Source organism: Hyperolius riggenbachi, chromosome 10 (genome assembly GCF_040937935.1).
Source record: "Hyperolius riggenbachi isolate aHypRig1 chromosome 10, aHypRig1.pri, whole genome shotgun sequence".
In the NCBI taxonomy this organism is placed as follows: domain Eukaryota; kingdom Metazoa; phylum Chordata; class Amphibia; order Anura; family Hyperoliidae; genus Hyperolius; species Hyperolius riggenbachi.
In genome coordinates this window covers 74,014,625-74,039,112 of record NC_090655.1, presented here as the reverse complement: position 1 = coordinate 74,039,112, position 24,488 = coordinate 74,014,625, and the positions used below count along the sequence as shown (strand labels likewise).

The 24,488-nt window shown below is 44.3% G+C and overlaps 1 long non-coding RNA gene across 6 annotated transcripts in view; it reads right to left on the bottom strand.

The window, feature by feature from the left end:
• Positions 1-1,789, bottom strand: part of LOC137534238 (uncharacterized) — a 372,799-nt gene extending 371,010 nt beyond the window's left edge. For all 6 annotated transcript variants that reach the window (XR_011024341.1, XR_011024336.1, XR_011024339.1 and 3 more), the window contains exon 1: positions 1,702-1,789. This is a non-coding gene — a long non-coding RNA (uncharacterized lncRNA). The remainder of the gene's footprint in view (positions 1-1,701) is intronic.
• Between the last annotated feature and the right edge of the window lie 22,699 nt (positions 1,790-24,488).

Genomic DNA, 24,488 nt, shown 5'->3' with positions numbered 1-24,488 from the left:
CAATTAGAATTCTTCATGTTGTAGACTGTGTTCTTGGAGGACTGTTTCCTATGGATTTTCACTCTGGCTCACCTCAACTAGCTCCCATGTTTGCGCATGCTCTCATCTATGCCAAAAAGGGGTTTCTCATGCCCATGCGTTTTTGCAAATATTCTCATCTTTGCGAAAATGTGACATTTTTGCTAAAATTACGTTAAAACGAAGATGTCCATATTCTACCCTTCACTGCTCAGCAGACACATGGCCCGGCACTGCGTAATATGTTGGGGCTTTATAAATACTTGCGGTGAGCGCAATTTTGCAAGAAATTGCAGACGTTCACAAAAACAGTGAAGCTACCCATTAGGGGCAGTTGCATTGCGTTCCCTGTGATAGCAGTAATGCAACAGATCAGACCACACGTTATGCTCACATTACGTTGGGTACAGTGAAGCATACTGTCAATGAAAAGTATGCTTCACTACAACTATTATTATTATTTAGTATTTATATAGCACCAATATCTTCCGCAGCGCTGTACATATTAGTATATTGTCTTTTTCACTAACTGTCCCTCAGGGGGCTCACAATCTAATCCCTACCATAGTCATATGTCTATGTATGTATTGTAAGTCTAGGACCGATTTTAGGGGGAAACTAATTAACTTTTGTTTTTGGGATGTGGAAGAAAACCAGAGTGGTCAGAGGAAACCCACACAGACACAGGGAGAACATACAAACTCTGTGCAGATAGTGCCCTGGCTGAGTTTGATGGCCCGTTTCCACTTGTGCGTTGCGATTCCGTTGTGGGAAAACGCGTCAACGAATCCACGTGCGGGTGCAGATTCGTTCGCGTTTCCATGCGGATTTTCACGCAGAATCGCTCGCGGTTTGTGCTATGCGATTTTAACCATGTCAATGCCAGCAAGCATTGACATGGGTTTTTCAGCGGAATCGCACATGGAAACGCCGGGAAAACCGCAAGACTAATGCGCTTGCGGTTTTCCTATTAAATTACATTACCGGCAATTCGCGTGCGGGTGTGTGGCATGCGAATTCTGAAGGCTCTGCCGTGCAGATTTTTTCTGCACAGCAGACCGCACAAGTGGAAACAGAACAGCCCCATCCACTTGTATTGGTTATGCGAATCTGCATGCAGAAAACACATGCAGATTCGCTGTAGTGGAAACGGGCCCTAAAACTGCAGACCCAGTGCTGCAAGGGGAGTGCACTAACCACTACGCCACTGTACTGCCTGGTACAACCGGAGCAGTGCTTTTCGGCGCTGCTAGATTTGGGCGCAGCCGGCGCCACCATAGACTAGAATAAGAATCACATCTATAGCTGCGCTCAGTGAGTAACGTCGGCGCTGTCAGAAGACGGAGCCGAGGTTGCTTATAAAACAATAATTCAGCCTCCTTCAATCATTGGAAGCCGAATTATTTCATTCCCCCACTATCCATGGTGACCTGGAGGGGGAATAGTAATTAATACGGCCCGGACTTGTGCAGCAGCAGGATCAGCCATATACAGGCTGTGTCATGCGCCCAACTCCACAGGCGCCGATTTCAAATGTATGCAGTACAACTTGTACCTTGCGTATTTACTGGTAACACACTGCATGCAGTGCACTATCATACCGCAACCAGTTATGATGCAACATACCCGCTGCACTGTGAACACTGCATAGGTTGTGCACTCCAGTACGGTAAGCCTACTTACTAAGCGGCCATTACACCACAACTCATCTCTGTGGACGTGGCCTTAGGCCTCTTTTCCACGAACTGTTTCTAGGCAGTGAAAAGCCTCTCAAACTCTCACTGCTGCCTGGCAACTGCTTGTCGCTGCCTGGCAACTGCTTGTCGAGCACACAGCTCAACAGTTCTTGGAAAAGAGGCCTAACAATCTACACCTCACAGACGTGGCATAGCCCTCAGTGAGGCATGCAGAGTGTCTGTAGCAAACACACACCACCAGGACTCAGCGCCTCGTTTTCAGAAACTGAGCACATGAACATAACACTATAATGGAGTTCAATACAATTAGGTTGAGTGAATTATCCTGTGTACTCACTGTTTTATGTCATCTGTCAAACCCTTTGTCACTACAGCACACAGCTCTCCTCCAATGCCTGTAGCACCAAAATCAGCTGGAGTCACATGGCCTGTAGCCACAGCTGCACCTGATGGCTTTGTCTAATTATCCCTAATAGCTTCCAGTAACAGCTGCTCTGTCTTTTACCTGTAAAGCTTTACAACTCTCGGATTCTCCCCAATACAGATGAAATTCAGGCCTGGAACCCACTCCAAAACGCTATCGCTAATCGCAATCGCTAATCGCAATCGCTAGCGTTTTGTATGAGCAGTTTGTAAGCGATTTCATGAGCGATTTTAGAAAGTGTAATCAATTTGCCAGCGGTTGTGTAGCGATTAGCGATTAGCGTTTTAAAGTCTGATTGGTCCTTTCAATTATTTTTAATTTTGTTACCGTGTACATTAACTTTTGATGAGCGATTACGCCAGTGATTATATACTTTACATTGAAGCACAAATGCTAACAAAATTCTGCATGTCCTGCGTTTGCGATTTTGCTAATCGCAATCGCTTCTGTGGAATTTGCACCATCCATTTACATTGGCAGAGCGTTTAGCGAAATCGCTAGCGATTCTCACGCTCCCTAAACGCTCAACAAAATCGCACTAGTGGCTTTAAGCCATAAAACAGCATAAAACCACCCACTGTATCTTTGCTATCGCCATCACTCAGTAACCATTTGCCTTATTAACCTCTTGAGCCCCAGAGGTGTATACCCCCCTAGTGACCAGGCTATTTTTTACAATTCAGCACTTTGGTCATACAGCTTAGCACCCAAATGAAGTTTTCCTCCTTTTTCTTCTCACAAATATTAGATTGCGAGGGACATTTAGTGACAAGACAATATACTCTTTACAGCGTCGTGAAAGATGTGGGCGCTATATAAATATTTAAATATCTAAATAAAATAAACAGCCTGCCAGCGCCGATTGCTGGCTGGCAGGCTGATCACTGAGGTCCTCTGTGCAGACTGACGGGAGCTCGTTCCTCACAAGATGACACACACATGCGTTGTGGAGGAACAAGAGAGCCGCTGTCCCGCCGCAATCCTGCGTTAGGCAGTCGGGAAGCGGTTAATGCATGTTTACAAATTTTCAGTTTGAAGTGAACCAGAAGGTACTCTGTGTGTGGCTACCTGGGTACTCTGTAATAATGTAATATACCACTGAAAGGGCAGAATGATGCATATAGCATAAGTGCCATCTGGCCACCCTGAAAACTGGATACTGCTGCCCATTTGTTACCTTTAAGGCCTCTTTTCCACTGACAGTTAGGGCCCTTTTCCACTAGCAGTCGCTAGCGTTCACGCTGAACGCTAGCGATTGCTGAATTGCAAAAGGTAAAAAATTACCGGCGATTTCCCGACGTTTGCAATCGCGATTTTGCTATGCTATGCACTGCATAGCAAAATCGCGGCAATAATCGCTCCGCCGCGCGATCGCGATCAGCTCAAAAACGAATCGCGTCAGTGGAAATGACCTACCGCGATTCCTATGTTAAAAGCAAACTGTAGCGATTTGAAAAATCACTAGCGGTTTGCGGTTTTGCGATTCAGCCATCGCAAACGCCGTAGTGGAAAAGGGCCCATAAACTGTGTGCTCAGAAAGCATTTACTAGGCAGCAGTGAGCAACTGCTCACTGCAGTTGCCAGGCAGCAGTTGTGATAGTTTGAAAGTCATTTCACTGCCTATCAACTGTCCATGGAAAAGAGGCCTAAAACAAACAAACATGAATTTCTGAAATAAATAAAGGTTTTAAACACTTGTAAAATGTGACAGGAAAACTATTTAAAAAGCATTTTCTTTTGGATTCAGTCAACTAAAAATCTGGATGCAATTTGTCACCCTCAGATGTCACTTTATTCTGTACTGTTTTGGGGTAAATTGGCTGAACAGCAATGTGTTCCTTGAAACTGTTTAACCTCCTCCTGATGGTATGATTCCTTCCTGATTTTAGGATCTAAAAGCGGTATAATTTTTGAATTTAGAATTTAGACTTTGAATTTAGACCCTAAGGGCTCTTTCACACTAAAGGTGCATACACACATCAGACTATAGTCTTTGGAAAATGAAAGATCACAGACCAATCGTACCACCCTTCATGTAGTATGAGAGCCATACTCTACACAGTCTTTTCTATGGAGCTGAACTCCACATCAGAAAAAAAATCTTTGCAAGATGCTGCACACACCCAAAAGATCTGTAGCTGCAAAAGATCTTTTGCAGATACTGATGTTTTGTGTCTGTACAGCATCTGTGTGTGCAGCATCCTGCAAAGATTTTTTTCTGATGTGGAGTTCAGCTCCATAGAATAGACTGTGTAGAGTATGGCTCTCATACTACATGAAGGGTGGTAAGATTGGTCTGTGATCTTTCATTTTCCAAAGACTATAGTCTGATGTGTGTATGCACCTTTATGCTACGTACACACATGCGACAACGATCGTTCGTTAAGAACGACGAACGAACTTTTAATTGATGAAAGAACGACCTAAGTAAAGATAGTTTTAAAATGTGTGTAACGATCTGATCGTTAGAACGAACGTTACATCACAGAAAGCAACTTTTGCGCCTGCGCATAAAAATGAGAAGTTCCATGGAGAAATAGTGAAATGCGCATGTCAAGCCTAGTACGAACGATCGTTTCCAACGATGTACTACTTTTGCAAACGATCGTCGTTGGTTAAAATCCGCCGAGACAGAACTTTCTTTTGTAGCGATTTGGCTCGTTCGTCGTTTGCCTTAATAGTCGGTGGTTCGTTTTTTGTAACGATCGTCGTTGGTAAAGATCGGGGAACGATCGTTACAAACGACTATAGTCGCATGTGTGTACGCACCTTTAGACGTTGCGTTTTATGCGACGTTAAGGTCGCACAACATGCCCCTATCGCAGCGCATGTAGGTTATAAAATTGGACGTTATTTTGTACTACGTTATGTGTCTCTTGGTGCGCCGTTTTCGTTGCATACTGATGGAATGAAAACGGCGTATGCGTTAAAAAAACCCCAAAAACATTACTGAGCATGTGCAACACACATAACGTAGCAAATGTATTGCTAAACGCACAGCATGCAGCACTTTCTAAATATTGCTACACGTTACACACAACGCAAAGTGTGCACTGTGAATGTTGCACAGACTTAGTATTGCTGTGCGTTAGTCTGCGTTGGCACATTTTCTAACGTGCGACTTTAACGTCGCACTGTGAAAGAGGCCTAAAAGCAAGAAAAAATCATACCTCCAGAGGACCTGCAGCAGCCCCTGCACTCACTCACCTTTCTGGGATCCAATGCTGCAGTTCTCATTCCGTCCTCCGGGTGGCGACAGATGGCAATCTCACCACAGGGATCCAGAGCCTCCTAGGACAGGAAGGAGAATGGTTGCTGGCGTCTGGATCCCTGGGGAGGTGAGTTGAAACTCCCGCCACGCGCTACGCTCTGCAATAACGTCCCAGCGGCTACCACGAGTCAGGCTTGGGGTTACCGATATGAGCTACGGATTTCAGAACCCGATCCTAACTCGGGGTTACTGCTAAGGAGGTTAATGTTTCACAAAATACCTACTAGCCAGGGAGAAGTACTGGCAACACTCAGGCCGGCATCACACTGTGCGTTGGCTTTTTTATTGTGGTGCATCGCACTGCAATGCCAAAAAACATGGGGATATCCGAGTTAATACAGAGAAATCCCCGTTTGGCAGCAGGCCAAACAGGAAGTGAGGCTTTCTAGCGCTCACTTCCTGTGGCTGAAAAGATGAATTGCGCGAAAGTGTACTGACAAAATCCGCATCCACGCATGTGCGCCATGTGGCGGGCACTTTAAAATATCTGTGTCGCCGTAGACTTACGTGACTTCCAGTTCAACACATGTAGACTTTCATTGGTGTATCGTTGGCCTGCGGTAAAACAGGCCAACGCAATGCGCCAGTGTGAAAGGGGCCTGAAATATGTCTTTTCTTGCTTCCTTTTTTTTTTTAAATCACAAATTAGAGATGGTTGTTAAAGCTGGGCACACATGTGCAATGAATGTGGCCTGGCAGAGATTAGGACCTGATTCCTTGGGCAAGTGCACCTACTGTCAATTTTGACAGGACCAAATGCAAGTTGCATGCAATTTGAATTATAATGGCTTGCATTCAATTATTTCCCATCTCCAAATCTGACTAGCCCCTTCATATTGCTGCTTAAGGTGCATACACACATCCAATTTTGATTGGCCAATCACCAGCCAATTTTACCGCCTCCATTTAGTGGGAGGGCCAACAGATTTTGAATCCTATGAACATTTTGTAGGTAAGCTCTAATAATACAAGAAAGTGGTAAAATTTTGCAACTATTGGTCAATCATAATTGGATGTGTGTGCGCACCCCTAAACCGGAATGTTTGCATTAAGGCCTCTTTCACACAGGAGGCTAAACTTAAATGCTCCTGCTGCGGCCAGACACTTGTTAGCACTCAGTACCAGTGCTAGACAGACGCCCCCCCAAGGAGTCAGGTCTCAATGCAGCTGCAGCTGTGCTCAGACTCGACATGGTGCAGGCCTCTGCCGCGCAGTAACCCCACCAAATGTCAGCGTTTGACACGTGTGGTGTCACAACTGCTGCAATTCGGCCACTTTTAAATTGCTGCAAAATTGCACCGGCAGGCAGGAGACGGGACAACTCAGCAAGTGCGCAGTTCAGCCTTCTGTCGGAAAGAGGTCTTATTCAGACACTACTGCAGCCAAACAAACCAGCTGGGCTGCCAAGCCACTGGTATTGTTTAAAAGGGAATAAATACAGCATTCTCCATATTCTTCTTATTACAGCTGTGCTTTACAACGGATCAATCAAATTCCACAACAACAGTATTTGATTTTATTGTTTTCAATCTGCATACATTTGCATTAAATTAGCTTAAAGAGAATCTGTATTGTTAAAATCGCACAAAAGTAAACATACCAGTGCGTTAGGGGACATCTCCTATTACCCTCTGTCACAATTTCGCCGCTCATCGCTGCATTAAAAGTGGTTAAAAACAGTTTTAAAAAGTTTGTTTATAAACAAACAAAATGGCCACCAAAACAGGAAGTAGGTTGATGTACAGTATGTCCACACATAGAAAATACATCCATACACGAGCAGGCTGTATACAGCCTTCCTTTTGTATCTCAAGAGATCATTATACACAGGCAGTGTGCATAGAGGGGCCAGGAAAGGGGAGATGCATCACAGAACCACAACACTGAAGAACTTGGCAGCCTTCCAGACACAGGCTGACAAGTCTGACAAGAGAGAGATAAGTTGATTTATTACAGAGACTGTGATAGTGGAAAGTGCTGCAGTAAGCCAGAACACATTAGAATAGCTTTTGGAACTTGTAGGATGATAAAAAACAGGATGTAATTTTTGTTACGGAGTCTCTTTAAAGAGAAACTGTAGTAAAAATAACATCTCACTAATATTATATATGCGAAAGTTTGGATGTTTGTTACTCAATCACGCAACAATGGCTGAATGGATTTGAATGAAATGTGGCGCACACATAGTACATTACCTGGAATAACATGTAGGATACTTTTTATTCCCATAACCAAAAAGTGAGACAAATTTCACTGGGAAAATGTAAACTGCAGCCATTCTTACACTGTTTATGGCGGGGTTCTCAAACTTTGCACAGTTGGTTGCTGGGTGACTGGGATTAATATTTAGAAAAGTGGGTGGAGCCTACAAAAGCCAATCAAAATTCACCTATTGGTTTTCAAGGGGAATATTTAATTGCTGCTATTCTTGCACTGTTAACGGCGCAAGCCCCAAACCTGTTAAGTTGGTCATTGGGTGACTCGGGTTCAAATTCAGAAAAGGGGGTGGAGCCACAAACAGCCAATCAGATTTGTTTTATTTCAATGCAAATTATTGATTTCAAAGACCGCAAAGCTCACAAACTTGATCATTGAGTAATTGTGTATTATGGTTAGAGAAGGTGGGCGCAGCCAGCACCAGCCAAATACATACCCGGGCAATGCTGGGTCATCAGTGGGCGGAGACAAATACAAATTTCACTGGGAAAATGTAAACTGCAGCCATTCTTACACTGTTAATGGCAGGGTTCTCAAACTTTGCACAGTTGGTCACTAGGTTTCTGTGATTAATATTCAGAAAAGTGGGTGGAGCCTACAAAAGCCAATCAAAATTCTCCTATTGATTTTCAAGGGGAATATTTAAAGGACAACTGAAGAGAGAGGTATATGGAGGCTGCCATGTTTATTTCCTTTTAAGCAATACCAGTTACCTGGCAGCCCTGCTGATCCTCTGCCTCTAATACTATTAGCCATAGCCCCTGAACAAGCAAGCAGCAGATCAGGAGTTTCTGACTTTAACCACTTAACATCTCAGTCGTTTTCAGCTTATGCCACGAGCAATGTTCACCTCCCATTCATTAGCCTATAACTTTATCACTACTTATCACAATGAACTGATCTATATCTTGTTTTTTCCGCCACCAATTAGGCTTTGTTTGGGGGGTACATTTTGCTAAGAGCCACTTTACTGTAAATGCATTTTAACAGGAAGAATAAGGAAAAAAATGAAAAAATTCATTATTTGTCAGTTTTCGGCCATTATAGTTTTAAAATAATACATGCCTCCATAATTAAAACCCACGTATTGTAATTGCCCATTTGTCACGGTTATTTCACCATTTAAATTATGTCCCTATCACAATGTATCGCGACAATATTTTATTTCGAAATAAAAGAGCATTTTTTCCGTTTTGCATACATCACTATTTACAAGCTTATAAAAAAAAATAGAGAGAAATATTTCATCTTTACATAGATATTTAAAAAGTTTAGACCCTTAGGTAAATATTTATGTGTTTTTTTTTTTTATAGTAATGTTTTTTGTTTTTTTTTATTAAACATTTTATGTGGGTATTTTTGGGAGGGTGGGATATAAAAGTGTTTTATTTGGGGAAATATTTGTATATTGTAATGTTTTTTTACATTTACTTGTAGTTTTACTTTTTGGCCACAAGATGGCAATCTCGAGTTTGTTTACATGACGTCACTCTAAGCGTACAATGTACGCTTAGAGGGACACAGCTTCAGAAAGAGCGAAGCTTCCGAGAGAAGCTGTCGCTTTTTCAGTGGGGGAGAGGAATCAGTGATCGGGCTCCATAGCCCGATACATTGATTCCGTGGCTACCGAATCCGCGGCCGGGAGTGCGCGTGCACGCGCGCGATCGGCCGCGGGAGCGCGCGGGAGCGCGCCTGTCCTCCTTGACGTTTTTATATGTCAAGGATGACAAAGTGGTTAAAGTCAGATCTGACAAGACTAGCTGCATGCTTGTTTCTGGTGTTATTCAGATACTACTGCAGAGAAATAGACCAGCAGGGCTGCCAGGCAACTGGTATTGATTAAAAGGAAATAAATATGGCAGCCTCCGTGTACCTCTTACTTCAGTTCCCCTTTAATTGCTGCCATTCTTGCACTGTTAATGACACAAGCCTCAAACCTGGTACAGTTGGTCATTGAGTAAATGGAGTTCAAATTCAGAAAAGGGGGTGGAGCCACAGCCAATCAGATTTGTTTCATTTAAATGTAAATTACTGATGTCAAAGACCGCAAAAATCTCAGACTAGGACATTGAGTAATTGAGTAATTGTGTTAGGGCTAGAAAAAGTGGGCGGAGTCAACACCAGCCAAATACATATCTGGGCGACTCCAGGCCATCAGCTAGTAATTAATAAAATTGCTTATTTTTTATAATATTAATTTATCCAGTAGATTATTTTGTCAATGTTTATTTATTGTAAATAGAGCTGGTCAGAACGGTTCGCCGGTGACCGGTTCCCTTGCGAACTTCCGGGGTTCGTGATCGCGGAGAACCGCAAACTTTTCTGGAAGTTCGGTTCGCCCCCATAGTGCATCATGAGGGTCAACTTTGACCCTCTATATCACAGTCAGCAGGCGCATTGTAGCCAATCAGGCTACACTCCCTCCTGGAGCCACTCCCTTCCTTATAAAAGGCAGGCAGAAGGCAGGCAGCGTCAGGCTTTGGACTCACTCGTGTGCCTGCATTAATTACAGAAGGGAAAGCTGCTGCAGACTCTTATATGGAAAGTTTAGTTAGGCTCTTGTAGGCTTCTTAGCTTGCTCCTTGTTGATTCTTATTGCTAAAAAAGCACACCTCAACAGCTCTTTTGAGAGCTAATCTTGTTCTTGTGATCTATTTTTTTTTGTGTGTGTCCCACTAACACTTGTGTTGCATAGACAGCGTTGGTAATTCCTACTGTGTGTGCCACTGCTAGGCCCAGCACATTCAGTGACTACCTGTGTGTGTGACAGGTGCACACTGTAATACCCATCACTGCATATAACTACCTGTTGTGTTCAGTGCACCCACCTACCTACGTGAGTGCACGCAGTGTGATATACCACTCCGTGCATACCTGTTAACTGCACCTGTGTGACTGCACATTGTATTAGTCAAATCAGTGCATACCTTTCACTTCATCCCCCCCGATATGGACAAAACGGACAAAACAGGTAGAGTCAGAGGTAGAGGCAGACCCAGAGGAAGGCCATCCGCCAGGTCTGTGCGAGGTCGTGCTGATGTGATTTTGTGCGGCCCTGGCCCAAAGTACAGTGCTCAGAAGAAGGCACGTCCCATCAACTCCCAAGATTGTCAGGATGTGGGTTGACTATTTAACACAGATCACCTCATCTTCCGCAGCCACCAGCACTACAACAAGTAGCACATCCACTACATTTGACAGTTCACAGGAGTTATTTGGTGGGGAAATCACTGATGCTCAGCCATCATTGTTACAACCAGATGAAGGCGCTAAGCAAGTTACACCACCTCATATGTCTGAGTTAGGCGACACTATGGACATAACATGTGAGGACTGGAGGAGGATGATGAAGTACCTGTTGTTGGTGCAGTTTTGGAGGTATCTGAAGGAAGCGAAGCTGGGCAGGATGATTATCATGATGACGATGATATGGATCCCATGTATGTTCCCAATAGAGGAGATGAACAGGGGGACAGTTCAGAGGGGGAGTCAGAGAGGAGTAGGAGGAGACAAGTTCGTGAAAGAAGCAGGGGGAGCTCGTCATCAGAAACAGCTGGTGGCAGTGTCCGGCGCCATGTATCGCCACCTATGTACAGCCAGCCAACATGCCCTTCAACGTTAGCTGCTGAGGCCACCATAGTGCCATCACCCCAGGTAGGCTCAGCGGTTTGGAAATTTTTTAATTTGTCTGCCTCAGATTGGAGCAATGCCATCTGTTCTCTCTGCCTCCAAAAATTGAGCCGTGGAAAGGCCAACACCCACGTAGGGATAAGTGCCTTACGAAGGCACATGGAGAAAAGGCACAAACTGCAATGGGACGAGCACCTGAGCAAAAGCAGCACACAAAAGAAAAGCCACCTTCCTTCTCCTATTCCTCCTTCAGGTGCATCATTTTCAGCCGCTTTTTCCCTTGCACCTTCACAGCCACCCTCCTCCACTCCGCCTCTGACCTTGAGCGGTTCCTGCTCCTCTGCCCACAGCAGCCAAGTGTCTGTGAAGGAAATCTTTGAGCGGAAGAAGCCAATTTCTGCCAGTCACCCCCTTGCCCGGCGTCTGACAGCTGGCTTGGCGGAACTGTTAGCTCGCCAACAGTTACCATACTAGCTGGTGGACTCTGAGGCCTTCCGTAAATTTGTGGCCATTGGGACACCGCAGTGGAAGATGCCAGGCCAAAATGATTTCTCTAAAAAGGCGATACCCAAACTGTACCGTGAAGTTGAGCGGCAAGTGATGTCATCTCTGGCACACAGCGTTGGGTCAAGGGTCCACCTGACCACGGATGCCTGGTCTGCCAAGCACGGTCAGGGCAGGTACATTACTTACACAGCCCATTGGGTCAACCTGGTGACTGATGGCAAGCAGTAAGTACGTGGCTGTGCAGCGGACCAACTTGTGACACCTCCACGGCTTTCAGGCAGGCCTCCTGCCACCTCCTCTCCTCCTGCTACATCCTCTTCGCTGTCGTCATCCTCCTCCTCCTTGGCTGAGTTGGCAGTTCAACTCTACTGATGCTGCCATCTCCTCTCCAGCTACATAGCCCCAGCTCCCCAGGGCCTATGCTTCATGCCAGGTACGATGGTGTCACGCCATCTTAGACATGTCTTGCCTCAAAGCGAAGAGTCGCACTGGAGCAGCTCTGGAAACAACTCAGGCATTCTCTGCATTATGGATGGATTTCCTCTGACATACTGTGTTTAACTGCAGAGTCACGTGTGCCTCATTATACTGGACTTGTCAACAATGAATATTAATTCCGTTAAGAATTTGTTAAAGCTTTTTTTTTTTAACCAAGCCAGCATTCTGGGCAAGCTTACACTTGTCTCTGACATTAAACAGAATTACACCTTAATATAGTTGGGAATGTAATGTTTATTTTGCTAATTTTACGTATAATCTCCCACTGAGGGTTAAGGGGTTTGTGGTGCGGCATGCAGGGCCGCAGCTGTCATTAAGGCAAAGCAGGAAATTGCCCCAGGGTCCCCGAATGCTGCCAGCCCCCCTTGCGCCACCAGACCCTCCAGGTGGTCTCCCTCCGGCTAATTCTGATTCCAGAGGGGCCCTGCATGGTGTTTTGCTGTGTCCCTATAGATACTGCAACACAGGACAGAGTAGTTCCTTTTGTGCATAGGTGCAGCCTGTTGCTTGGCAACGACGCAGCCTATGGAGGAGGGCTTCTAGCTACCAGAAGAAGTCAAGCTCTAGTGACGTGGAGGGCGGAAGTGGAACCGTGGTGCATTGAAAAGGCAAGCGTCGATCCTTACAGCCACACTGTACCTGGCTGTTGCAGGAAGCGGAGTAGCCTATACACCCTTGAGGAGGGCAGAGTCGCTACGGCAAAACGAGGAGGTTCCCTGGCCCAGTTCCCCCTGATCCGTGGGCCAGAGAAACAAAATCGCCGGGCTTGGGCCCCAAGGGCTGACTTTAGGGGAGGGATAAAGGGCCCCCAGGCTACCTTTGCCTAGGGGCTCCTGTGGTGCTTTAACCGGCCCTGACGGCATGGCACAGTGCCATAAACAAGGCCAGTGTAATGGAAAATATTGCTATAAGATGCTAAGAAGTCTCGCTTGCATGCAAATTTATGCAAATTGTATGCAGCTTAGAATATGACCAATCAAATGCACTTCCTGCTGAATTTCCTTGTCCTAATTCCAGGGCCGGATTTATACTCCATACCGCCCAAGGCCACTGTCAGCAGCCACCCCTCTTCAGTATAGGTAGTCAGATGACCCTTTCCCCTCCCTCCAGTATAAGAAACCAGAAGACCACTCCCTCTAGTAGAGGCATCCAGATGACCCTCTCCCCCACGCTCCATTATAGGTAGCCAGACAACCCTCCATCCCCCCTTCAGTTTAGATAGCCCCTTCCCTTTAGTATTAGAAGCCAGATGACCCTCCCCCACTTCCATATAGATAGTCTGATGACTGTCCCTCCTCCCTCCAGTATAGGTAGCCAGGTGACCCATCCCCTACCCCCAGTAAAGCCTGCTGCCCACCCGCCCTTGATCCTGTGGTTCCCTAGGCCATGGCCTACGTGGCCTTGGCTTAAATCCATGCCTAATTCTAAGCTGCATACAGTTTACATTATATTTGCATGCCAGCTATAACTATTAACATCTTATTGACCATCTCTTGTTGTGAATCTCAGAATGATCTGGAATATAAGCTATGTTCACATAGAGGAGGAGTCACTAGTCTGTGGGCTACTGACACATCAGTTGCAATGGAGGCGGTTGGAGGGATTATGATTGGATTCCCGTGGGCAAGGTGAGTGGGTCTGACATCACGTTTGGGGGACGTTTGGACATCAAGGATAGCTAAAAATCTGGCTTATCAGATCTTTAGGAGACATTGGGTGGTTGCTGTACATGTTGGATTTATCTCAGATTCTCCGATTGTCAAGGTCGAGTTTAATCTAGCGTGTGTATGTAGCCTTATATTAACCCATAGACTGCTGTGGATGTATTTCCGCACACATACTCCACTTCTAAGCATCTAAAGACGTTTAAGTCGAATCTTACTGCCACCTGCCACCGACATCTATAGGCGTTTTTGGGAAGGGAGGAGGCGGCCCTAATATATTAAAACTTAAAAGAGGTAAGAAAAAGTGCTGAGTCTGGCTCAGAAGTGCTTAGATAGGTGCTCCTGAGCCAGATTCTGCATTTTTTTTTTCAATACAATATTGGCCTGATGAAGCGTGTATAACCTGCGAAATGTGTTGAGGTGTGCATCTTTATTAAAAATGACCTTTTTGTGCTGCTTTTGAGGTAAGCTTGTCTTTTCTTATCTTTTTTATTGCATTTATTTTTATTGCACTAGGGCCGGGCTCCTCCTTCCTACCCATTTATACATCGTCCCGACGAAATGTGGTCTGTAAGTCAGAGTAGTAAATGTTAGTGCATTACTCTATACATTTTTCTTTGGAGAGTGACCCAGACCCCACAACATCACGTATCTTCACAAACGCATGCTACTTTACATTCTCTTATTCTGACATACTACACCATCTGGGGAACCTGGTCTCCTGTGTTTTTATCTCCTGCTACAGATACTCATCCACACCAAACTTCTCTAGAGGTGTTTCTGTTTTCCAATACTGCATACCTTTGCCACAGGCAACTCAAAAAGGCCTTTACACACACCTGACTTAACTCGGCTCAGGTGGCAGATAATGACCGCCTCAGCCAATAATCAGGCGAGTGTAGGGCAGACGCCGATCCCCAACCCACGATTGATCTGCTGGGCAGATCTACTTAACCACAGCGATGCCAATCCCCTGCTGATCCCATTGTTCATGCCGCTCCCCTTCCCGCCGCATGATGTCACACATGCACTGCTCATCCTCCCCCTCGCCATCCTCCCGCATAGCAACACAGCGCGTCATCAGCTACACAGCTGACATTCATATGTGCAGCCCGGCCCGGTGATGTCGCCCAAGGGAATCTGGTACTTGCAAATTTGGACATGGACAAATCATCTGCCAGTCTGCCTGTCTAAGTGCCTGTTTCCACTTGTGCAAATTTGCAGCATTTACCCGCATGCGTATTCGGACGGAAAAACACGGCCCATAGAAATAAATAGGCTGCCATCTGATTCCAATATGGGAAAAAAACAAACGGCATGCTGCTTTTTAACGCATCACACATCCAGGATTCCTATATCTGTGCATGGCATAGCTAGAGGCAAGGCCATTGTAAATGCAGAGCATAGCACAGCAGAAGCTGTGCTCTCACCTCTCCGCCAGAGTCCAGTGCTGTGCTCCCGCCTGTTTGCTCACCGCTTCACCTAGTGCCCGGCATCTCCTACTGCATGTAGCGTGATTACACACGCCATGAGGAGAGTGAAGTGCCAGCACTAGAGGGGGCAGGAGACAGACAGGATGGTTGTAGAGGCACAGCTTCTGCTGCACTCTACACGGCATTTACACACTGGGCTGGGGGACAGAAAATGGCAAAAGGGGACATAAGAAGGCTCAGTGAAACAGAGGAATGCACAGGGGGATGAAGGTAGCACAGGGGGACAGGAGGAGGTACAGGGGCCAGAAGGGGTCAGAATGGGGCACAAAGGGTGACAGAAGGAGGCACAGGTGCGACTGAAGAACAATCAGACTGCAACAGATTCTTAAAGTAAACCCCAAGTGATAGTTCTATGAATTCTCTTTAAGCAATACCAGTTGCCTGGCAGTCCTGCTGATCCTCCATCTTTCAGCCATAGACTTTCAGCCATAGACCCTGAACAAGCACATGCAGATTAGGTATTTCTGACATTACTGTCAGATCTGACAAGATTAGCTGCATGCTTGTTTCTGGTGTACTTCAGATACTGCTGCAGCCAAATAGACCAGCAGGGCAACCAGGCAACTGGTATTGTTTAAAAGGAAACAAATAATGCAGCCTCCATACCACTCTCACCTCGGGTTTACTTTAATGGTGTGAAAGTAGCCTTAGTACTCCAAGGATTTCGTAGAAAAGATGCAGTTTGTCACGTTTACTTACTACCTATATTTTCCTTTGATAGCCGGACAGTAATAATAACTAGCTATGTAACCATCCAGCATTGTGGTTATGAGTAGGATTTGGGCAGGATTAGATAAGGACGGCATTCACAGATCAGTATTACAATCTAACCTTGCCATTTGGGCAGGGTGTGTGGTTCTATATAATAAAGGCTGGTATGTGAAATATTATAGGTGTGCCCTGTGAGAAGCGGCTGTATCTGCACAGCTGTCACTCTGTTTTGGATGAGATTAAATGCAGCTGTCAGTAATTTTTAAAATCAATGTTATATAATCACAAGGTATGCATTTCTGGCAGGAAAATGTAATACACACTGGTGGATTAGTTAAGAAGCCTAAAAATGCAAAACACTTGAAGCACCGCTACAAAATATACCACAGGGAACTAAGATATTTACTGTATTTTTTGACTCGTCTTATAGTCCCCTAACCCCCCCCCCCCCCCCCCCCCCCCCAGTGGGGAAAAAAAGTCACTGTGTCTTACAGTCTAAATCAATGGTCCTCAAACTAAGGCCCGCGGGCCGAATGTGGCCCCCTGCTTTTTTACCGCCCCCACCACCCCCCCCCCCCCCCCCCACACACACACACAAAATGCATTATAGATGCGGTCAGCTACATCTTTAAATGTTGGTAGTCTGCATATAGAATGAAGCCAGAAAGCAGTAATTCGCTGGTTTCCAATCAAATTCCACATCAGGTGACACTGTTGTCAGGGCCGGATTTGTACTTTTTACCGCCCAAGGCCAACTATACCGTCTGTATGGTTGTTACCTCTGTGTGCCCCAATGAGAATTCTCCTTATTTTCCATCATTGGTTTCACAGACAATAGCTATTTTAGTAATACGTGTATAGATTATAAGTTATGTTTTCCTTAAGAACTTTTAAGTTATGTTTGCCATCTTGTTAATGATGGACCCATTTATTGTGTTACCATGTGAGTTAGGCTGATGTGTACAGTACCTTCAGGATAGAGCTTACATGTCTTGCAGGGACAGGACAGAGAGTTCAAATGTTAAAGCTGTCCTTGTAGATAGGGATGGCTGCATAGAACAGCTTTACTGCCCTTCACTGAGCCACCCCTAAATTTCTAGTGCCCTAGGCCATGGCCTATTGGCCTTGCCAGAAATCCGGCCCTGACTGTTGTCCAATTGGACTGAAGGTTATCACCTTAGTATGCATCACTGTCTGTCCCGCAAAGACTTCTATGTATACACTCTGGCCCCCCAGCGGTCTGATGTATGTTGACCCGGCCCTCAACCCAAAACATTTGGGGACCCTTGGTCTAAATGCAGAGAGTTCCTGAATTGGGAATGCCTGCCAATACAAACCTCTCACCCGCCACAGTGTCGGGGACTCCCTGTACTGTGCCCATGCAGAGGAGGACAAAGGGGAACAAACCAAGGACACGGGGACACAAAGAGGCATAGAGTAGGACACAAGGGGGGCACAAAGGGGCATAGAGGAGGTCACAAAGGGGCATAGAGGAGGATACAAGGGGGACACAAAGGGGCATAGAGGAGGACACAAGGAGGACAGAGGGAGACACGTGGTTCTAGTGGTTGGTTGCCCCCTATTGCTGCATACCTTTGTGAGTATACATCTTTTTGGTCATGCTCTAAAAAGTAGTGAAATATTGCACTATTGGGCTCCCATTGTCTTTTTTTGCTAAGGTGCACATTCACCTCACTGGTATTGTTTAACCAGTTCACCCCCAAGGGTTTTTATCCTAACGGACCAGAGCAATTTTCAGTTGTCAGCGCTCCTCCCTTTTATTCCCTAATAACTTTATTACTACTTATCACAAGAAAATGATCTATACCTCGTTTTTTTCGCCACCAATTAGGCTTTCTGTGGATAGTACATTTTGCTAAGAATTTTTTTATTCTAAATGCATTTTAATGAGAAAAACAGAGAAAAAAAGAAAAAAAATCATTATTTCTCAGTGTTCAGCCTTTATAGTTTTAAAATTAAACATTCTCCTGTGGATAAAACAAACACGTTTTATTTGCCCAGTGGTCCCGATAATTAAACCGTTTAGATTATGTCCCTACCACAATGTATGGCGACAGTATATTATTTTGAAATATAAGTGGTTATTTTTCTGTTTGTTCTGGCCATAATTACAAGCCCCTATGTAATAAATTAAAATTAATTTTCCCCCATAAAATATAGAATAAAAAAAGCTAAGTCCCTAAGGCAACTATTTATTTTATTTTTTTAAGCTGATTTTTTTTTTTACAAGTGTTTTTTTGGGGGGGGAGGGTTGGAAGTGTAATTTTATTAATGATGTGTATATACTTAAAAATGTATGTATTTTGTAAGTGTAATATACTTTTTGGCCACAAGATGGCGCTGGTGAACACTCATAGGACGTGTTCACTTTTTTTTTTTTTTTTTACACACTTTATTAAACTGTTACATTTCCTGTTTATGTGAATGGATGTAGCCGCTGTTCGCGGTCACGTCCATTCACTCCAGGCACTGCGATTGGGTAGAGGACTGTTCAGTCCTCTTCCCCAATCGCCCAGCACGGGATCCCGACGGTAATGGCGGCGGTAGCGGCGGACACACGGCGGTAGCAGCGGCGGGAATGCGCGACGTATTAAAACGTCATGTTGCTGTTAATAGCGGTAAGCATGACGTTTTAATACGTTAGGATGTCGGTAAATGGTTAAAAGGAAATAAATATGGCAGCCTCCATATACTTCTCACTTCAGGTTCACTTAAAAAAAAAACTGAGTAACATCCTGTTTAGATGTATCAGAAGCAAATAGAAAGTTTCCATTTAAAGGACCAAGATCACAAAAAAAGTAAAGTGTAAAATCCATGTATACACAAGCATAGAAGATGTATACTTGTCCCATAAGTAAAATGTCCTGCTAATTTCTATTTTTTTATTTGCTTTTACTTACAGTACCTAATATTAATCTGACAGCACTTCTGACAGGTTCTGGATTAGTCCACTTTGTCATGGGGAGTCTAAGGAATGCCTTTCTTTTCAAAATCACTCCCTGGATAGCAGTGGCACAATCCCAATGCCAGAATAGTGTGCAGCAAGTAGGTGGGCCGGTCAGCATCTTTGTATACGATATACTGAGAATACTGCATTAATAGGTGAACTAGGGTAAAACTTGTCAGAAAGAATAAGAAACCTACTGAAAATGATGGCAACATGGGGGGAGAGTAATTTATAGTGCATTTTACTCAGGGACAAATGTACATCTTATATGTAACGGATAGTGGTCCTTTAAATTGTAAATCTAAAACGTGGACTGGGAGTTTCGTGGAGGTGATTGAGCAAGAATTATGTAGTTACAACCAACCCCTTAAAACTCCACTTGTGGAATGGGCCAGTGGAAAGCAGGAACTGTTGTCTCACCATAATGTGCCATACAGAGGTATAACTAGTGGGGAAGCAGCCCCTGCAGTTGTAGGAGGGCCCAGGGCTGTGGGGCCCCCAACTATTCATCTCCTCCCTCCAGTACACCTCCCTCCCTTCTCCATAACAGGTGGTGTTACGGCTATACTTGTGATAGGCGGAGTTATTCATGGGCACACTGGTATGGAACAAGGTCATTGAAGCCACATTTATTTATTTAGTATTTACATAGTGCAGAGCTTTACTGTTCCTCATATGATCTCACAATCTAATCCCTAACATAGTCATATGTCCATCATAGTCTAAGGTCAATTTTTGGGGAAGCCAATTAAAGTGGACCTGTACTGAGAACTCCTCTCTGCTCTAAAAGATACACAACAGCATAATAACCTTTAACCACTTCACCCCAAAGCGTTTTTTTACCCTAACGAACAAGAGCGATTTTCACCTTTCAGTGCTCATCCCTTTCATTTGCCAATAGCTTAATCGCTACTAATCACAATGAAATGATCTATAACTTGTTTTTTTTCACCACCAATTAGGCTTTTTGGGGTTGATATTTGTTTTCAGTAATTACTTTATTTTATATGCATTTTAAAGGGAAAAACAAGGAAAAAACTAAAAAATACAATATTTCTCCAATTTCATTCCCTATAGTTTTAATATAAACACTGCTACTGTACATAAAACCCTCACATTTTATCTGCCTATTTGTCCTGGTTATATCACAAGATTTTAATTATGTCCCTAGTACAAAGTATGGTGACAATATATTATTTGGAAATAAAGGTGTATTTTTTCTATTTTTTTTTCCTCACTAATTTCACGTGCACGCGCACAGCGGCAGCAGCACTGTTTGACTTATAAAAACGTCCTGGAGCCATTAAGAGGCTCTAGCAGGACGTTTTTATAAGTCTGGTTGTCATTAAATGGACTGTTGCGAAAATCTTAAAATGTAAAACTCTCTCCTATGTTGCTGTCACTTACAGTAAGTAGTAGAAATCTGACATTACCACCAGGTTTTGGGCTAGTCCATCTCTTCATGTGGGATTCTCAGTATGGCCTTTATTCTTTATAAAGACGTTCCCTAAAAAAGATTTATATAAAGATGCTGGTCAGCCTCCCTGCTCACTGCACACTTATTTGGCAGTTGGACGGAGAAACTGTCATTCACTAAGTGCTTTTAAAAATAAAGAAAACGCTGAAAATCCCCCATGAGAAGATGGGCTAGTCCAAAATCTGTTGGTAATGTCAGATTTCTACTACTTACTGTAAGTGACAGCAACATAGGAGAAAAGTAATTTATGGCTCATTTTACTCTGGAAGAAACGTACTTCTTATTTGTATAGGTTTACATGGATTTTATATTTTAAGATTTTCACGACAGAGGTCCTTTAACTACTTCAGCCTACAGTGTTGTTCACTTTATGCATCCGAGCAACTTTCACCTCCCATTCATTCGCCAATAACTTTATCATTACTTATCACAATGAAATGATCTATATCTGTTTTTTTTACGCCACCATTTAGGCTTTCTTTGGGTTGTACATTTTGCTAAAAATTCTTTTATTTTAAATCTATTTTAATAGGAAGATTAAGAAAGAAATGGAAAAAAAGCATTATTTCTCAGTTTTTGGCCATTATAGTTTGAAATTAATACATGCTACCATAATTAAAACCTATGTATTTTATTTGCTCATTTGTCCTGGTTATTACACCATTTAAGTTATGTCCCTATCACAATTTATGGCGCCGATATTTTATTTGGAAATAAAGGTGCATTTTTTCAATTTGCGTCCATCAGTATTTACAAGCTTATAATTTAAAAAAAATATATTAATATACTCTCTTGACATGCATATTTAAAAAGTTCAGACCCTTAGGTAACTATGTATGTAGCGAATAATCTCGCCTCCAGGAACTAGAAAGAGGAAGGGAAACTTTTTTTTACGCAGATAGACCGCGGCCCCTGATAAGAGGCCGTCTGTTTTTCTCCCGGGGACTTTGATCGATGAATGGGAACTATATTCCCATTTATTGATCTGGGGGCTAACGGCAGGCGACGGGAGCACGCGCAATCGCGCGCCTCAGGCAGCAACAGAAGCGCTGTCTATCTGGATGGATATATTCGTCCAGATAGGCTTAAAGAGACTCTGAAGCGAGGATAAATTCTATTTATTAACTTGTATTACTGTCAATGACTATAACAGCTGCTAAACTGCCGCTATCCCGCGGCAAAACGAGGGGTTTATACCCCCCAAATCCCCCTGCAAAATCCACGACTTTCTTGGTCGTGGATTTTGCTGCTCCTGGAGGCAGTGCTATGAGCTGCAGCTCTGCCTCTCAGCGCGTCAATCTGCCCGCGGATCTCCGCCTCTCCCCGCCCCTCTCAGTGAAGGCAGATTTAGAGGGCGGGGAGAGGTGGCGATCAGCCGGGATTGAAGCGCTGAGAGGCAGAGCTACAGCCATTAGCTCTGCCTCATTCAGGAAGCGTTCCCGGAACCTAGCAGAGGGGATTTGGGGGGTAAGACCCCTCATTTTGCCGCGGGATTGCGGCGGTTTAGCAGCTGTTATGGTCATTAACAGTAATACAAGTTAAAAAATAGAATCAATCCTCGCTTCAGATTCTCTTTAAGTGGTTAAACAAAAAAACATTTCTTTGTGAGGGCTGGTGCACACCAAAAACCGCAAGCAGATCCGCAAAATGCTAGCAGATTTTTAAACGCTTTTTTTTATTTTTATGAGGCGTTTTGCTAGCGTTTTGCGGATTGCTGCTGCGGTTTTCAGTATAGTAGATTTCATATATTGTTACAGTAAAGCTGTTACTGAACAGCTTCTGTAACAAAAACGCCTGCAAAACCGCTCTGAAGTGCCGTTTTTCAGAGCGGTTTGCGTTTTTCCTATACTTAACATTGAGGCAGAAACGCACCCGCAATCCAAAAAATGCCTCACCCAGGCATTTTTCGTTTCTGCAAAACGCCCCCCGCTCTGGTGTGCACCACCCCATTGAGATACATTGACCAAGCAGATCCGCAGCCGCAAGCGGATCTGAAAACGCCCAAAAAGCCGCTCGGTGTGCACCAGCCCTGAGGGCTGGTGCACACCGGGCGGCTTTTTGGGCGTTTTCAGATCCGCTTGCGGCTGCGGATCTGCTTGGTCAATGTATCTCAATGGGGTGGTGCACACCAGAGCGGCAGGCGTTTTGCAGAAACGAAAAATGCCTGGGTGAGGCATTTTTTGGATTGCGGATGCGTTTCTGCCTCAATGTTAAGTATAGGAAAAACGCAAACCGCTCTGAAAAACGGCACTTCAGAGCGGTTTTGCAGGCGTTTTTGTTACAGAAGCTGTTCAGTAACAGCTTTACTGTAACAATATATGAAATCTACTATACTGAAAACCGCAGCAGCAATCCGCAAAACGCTAGCAAACCGCCTCATAAAAATAAAAAAAAGCGTTTAAAAATCTGCTAGCGTTTTGCGGATCTGCTAGCGGGTTTTGGTGTGCACCAGCCCTTATAGCTAATTAATACAAATCCTAAAATAAATCTGCACAGTTTCTACTTCCTGATTCATGGAAACAGACATAGGCCTTGATTCACAAAGCCGTGCAAACTGTTTAGCATGGGCGTGCTAAACAGTTAGCACGTGAACTGACTTTTGCGTGCGCAAAAGTGCTGCGATTGCGTGATCGCAGACATTTTCGTCGGCCGATCACGTGCAAAAGTCCGCGTGATCGCGTGCAAAGTCCGCGTTATCGCGCGCAAATGTCTGCGATCGCGCAATCGTGGCACTTTGCGCGCGAGGCACTTCACGTGCTAACTGTTTAGCACGCCCGTGCTAAACAGTTAGCACGGCTTTGTGAATCAAGGCCATATTGTTTACAGCCTGTGCTTTGGGCTTATCTGCTTATCTGCCATAGGCACTCATGTGACACAGGGGAGGATCAAATTACAACTAGTGATTAGAAACAAATGAGGGAGAATTACAAAGGCTAAACTCTTTAAATGTCTAAATAAAAGAGGAGCACTCCATAGTGCATTACCGTATAAATGGCTTTTATTCGCAAGATAAAAATGTACTCACAAGATACAGATCAATATGCGCTTGTCAGTGGGCAGGTACCTCCGCTATACCCCCCTTTGCGGTTCGTCCATACACCTCTGTGGCCAGCAGTGCATGCTCCGGTGTTCGTCTCGCTGAGGGGTGGGTGGGGCCTATTTCTGGCAAGCCTTTAGACACTTGCACACCCCCAATCTCAAGAGCAGAGCCTTCCATTTACTGATCCTTTCCACGGAGTTGCTGGTGGCCTGCCCACCCAACTTGCTAGTGCGAAAAGTTGTTGTACTTCTAAACTCTTTAAATACATACAAGGTGCATTTCTGTTATGTTTTGTTATGTTATGTTTTCCTAGTGTCCTGTGCAAGAGTTCAGGTCCACTTTAACTTATTAGATTTAGTAAGACGTTGATGAGTTTGGAGAATGTAGCCAACAGTTAAGTGTATATTTCAGATATTATACTATTAATCACTACTGCTCATGTCAAACTCCTTTCCTATCCTCTCCTGTCACACTAAAGGTGGCCACTAACTATCCAATTTCTAGCAAAAAATAGTTCGAGTGATCAGATAATTCTGATCGGAAGTGAAATCACTCACTACAACATCACCGAACAAATCTTTGCTTCCTTTCTATCACAACCGAAAAGGAAATCCAAATTTTGGTTTGACTTAAATCCACCCGGATTACTTTTTTTATAATCAGCTGTAACTGTTTGTGCCCATCAGTGGAGATTAATTACAAACATTCTGATCAGCATTTCAGATTGCTCAAATGATTTTTCACTAGAAATTGGAGCGTTAGTGTCTACCTTAACCCTTCTGTTGCCAGGACCATGGTCCTCAGAGCTTCTTGTGGGAGGGGTTTCACCACAATATCAGTCATACAGCGCCCCCTGATGGTCTGTTTGTGAAA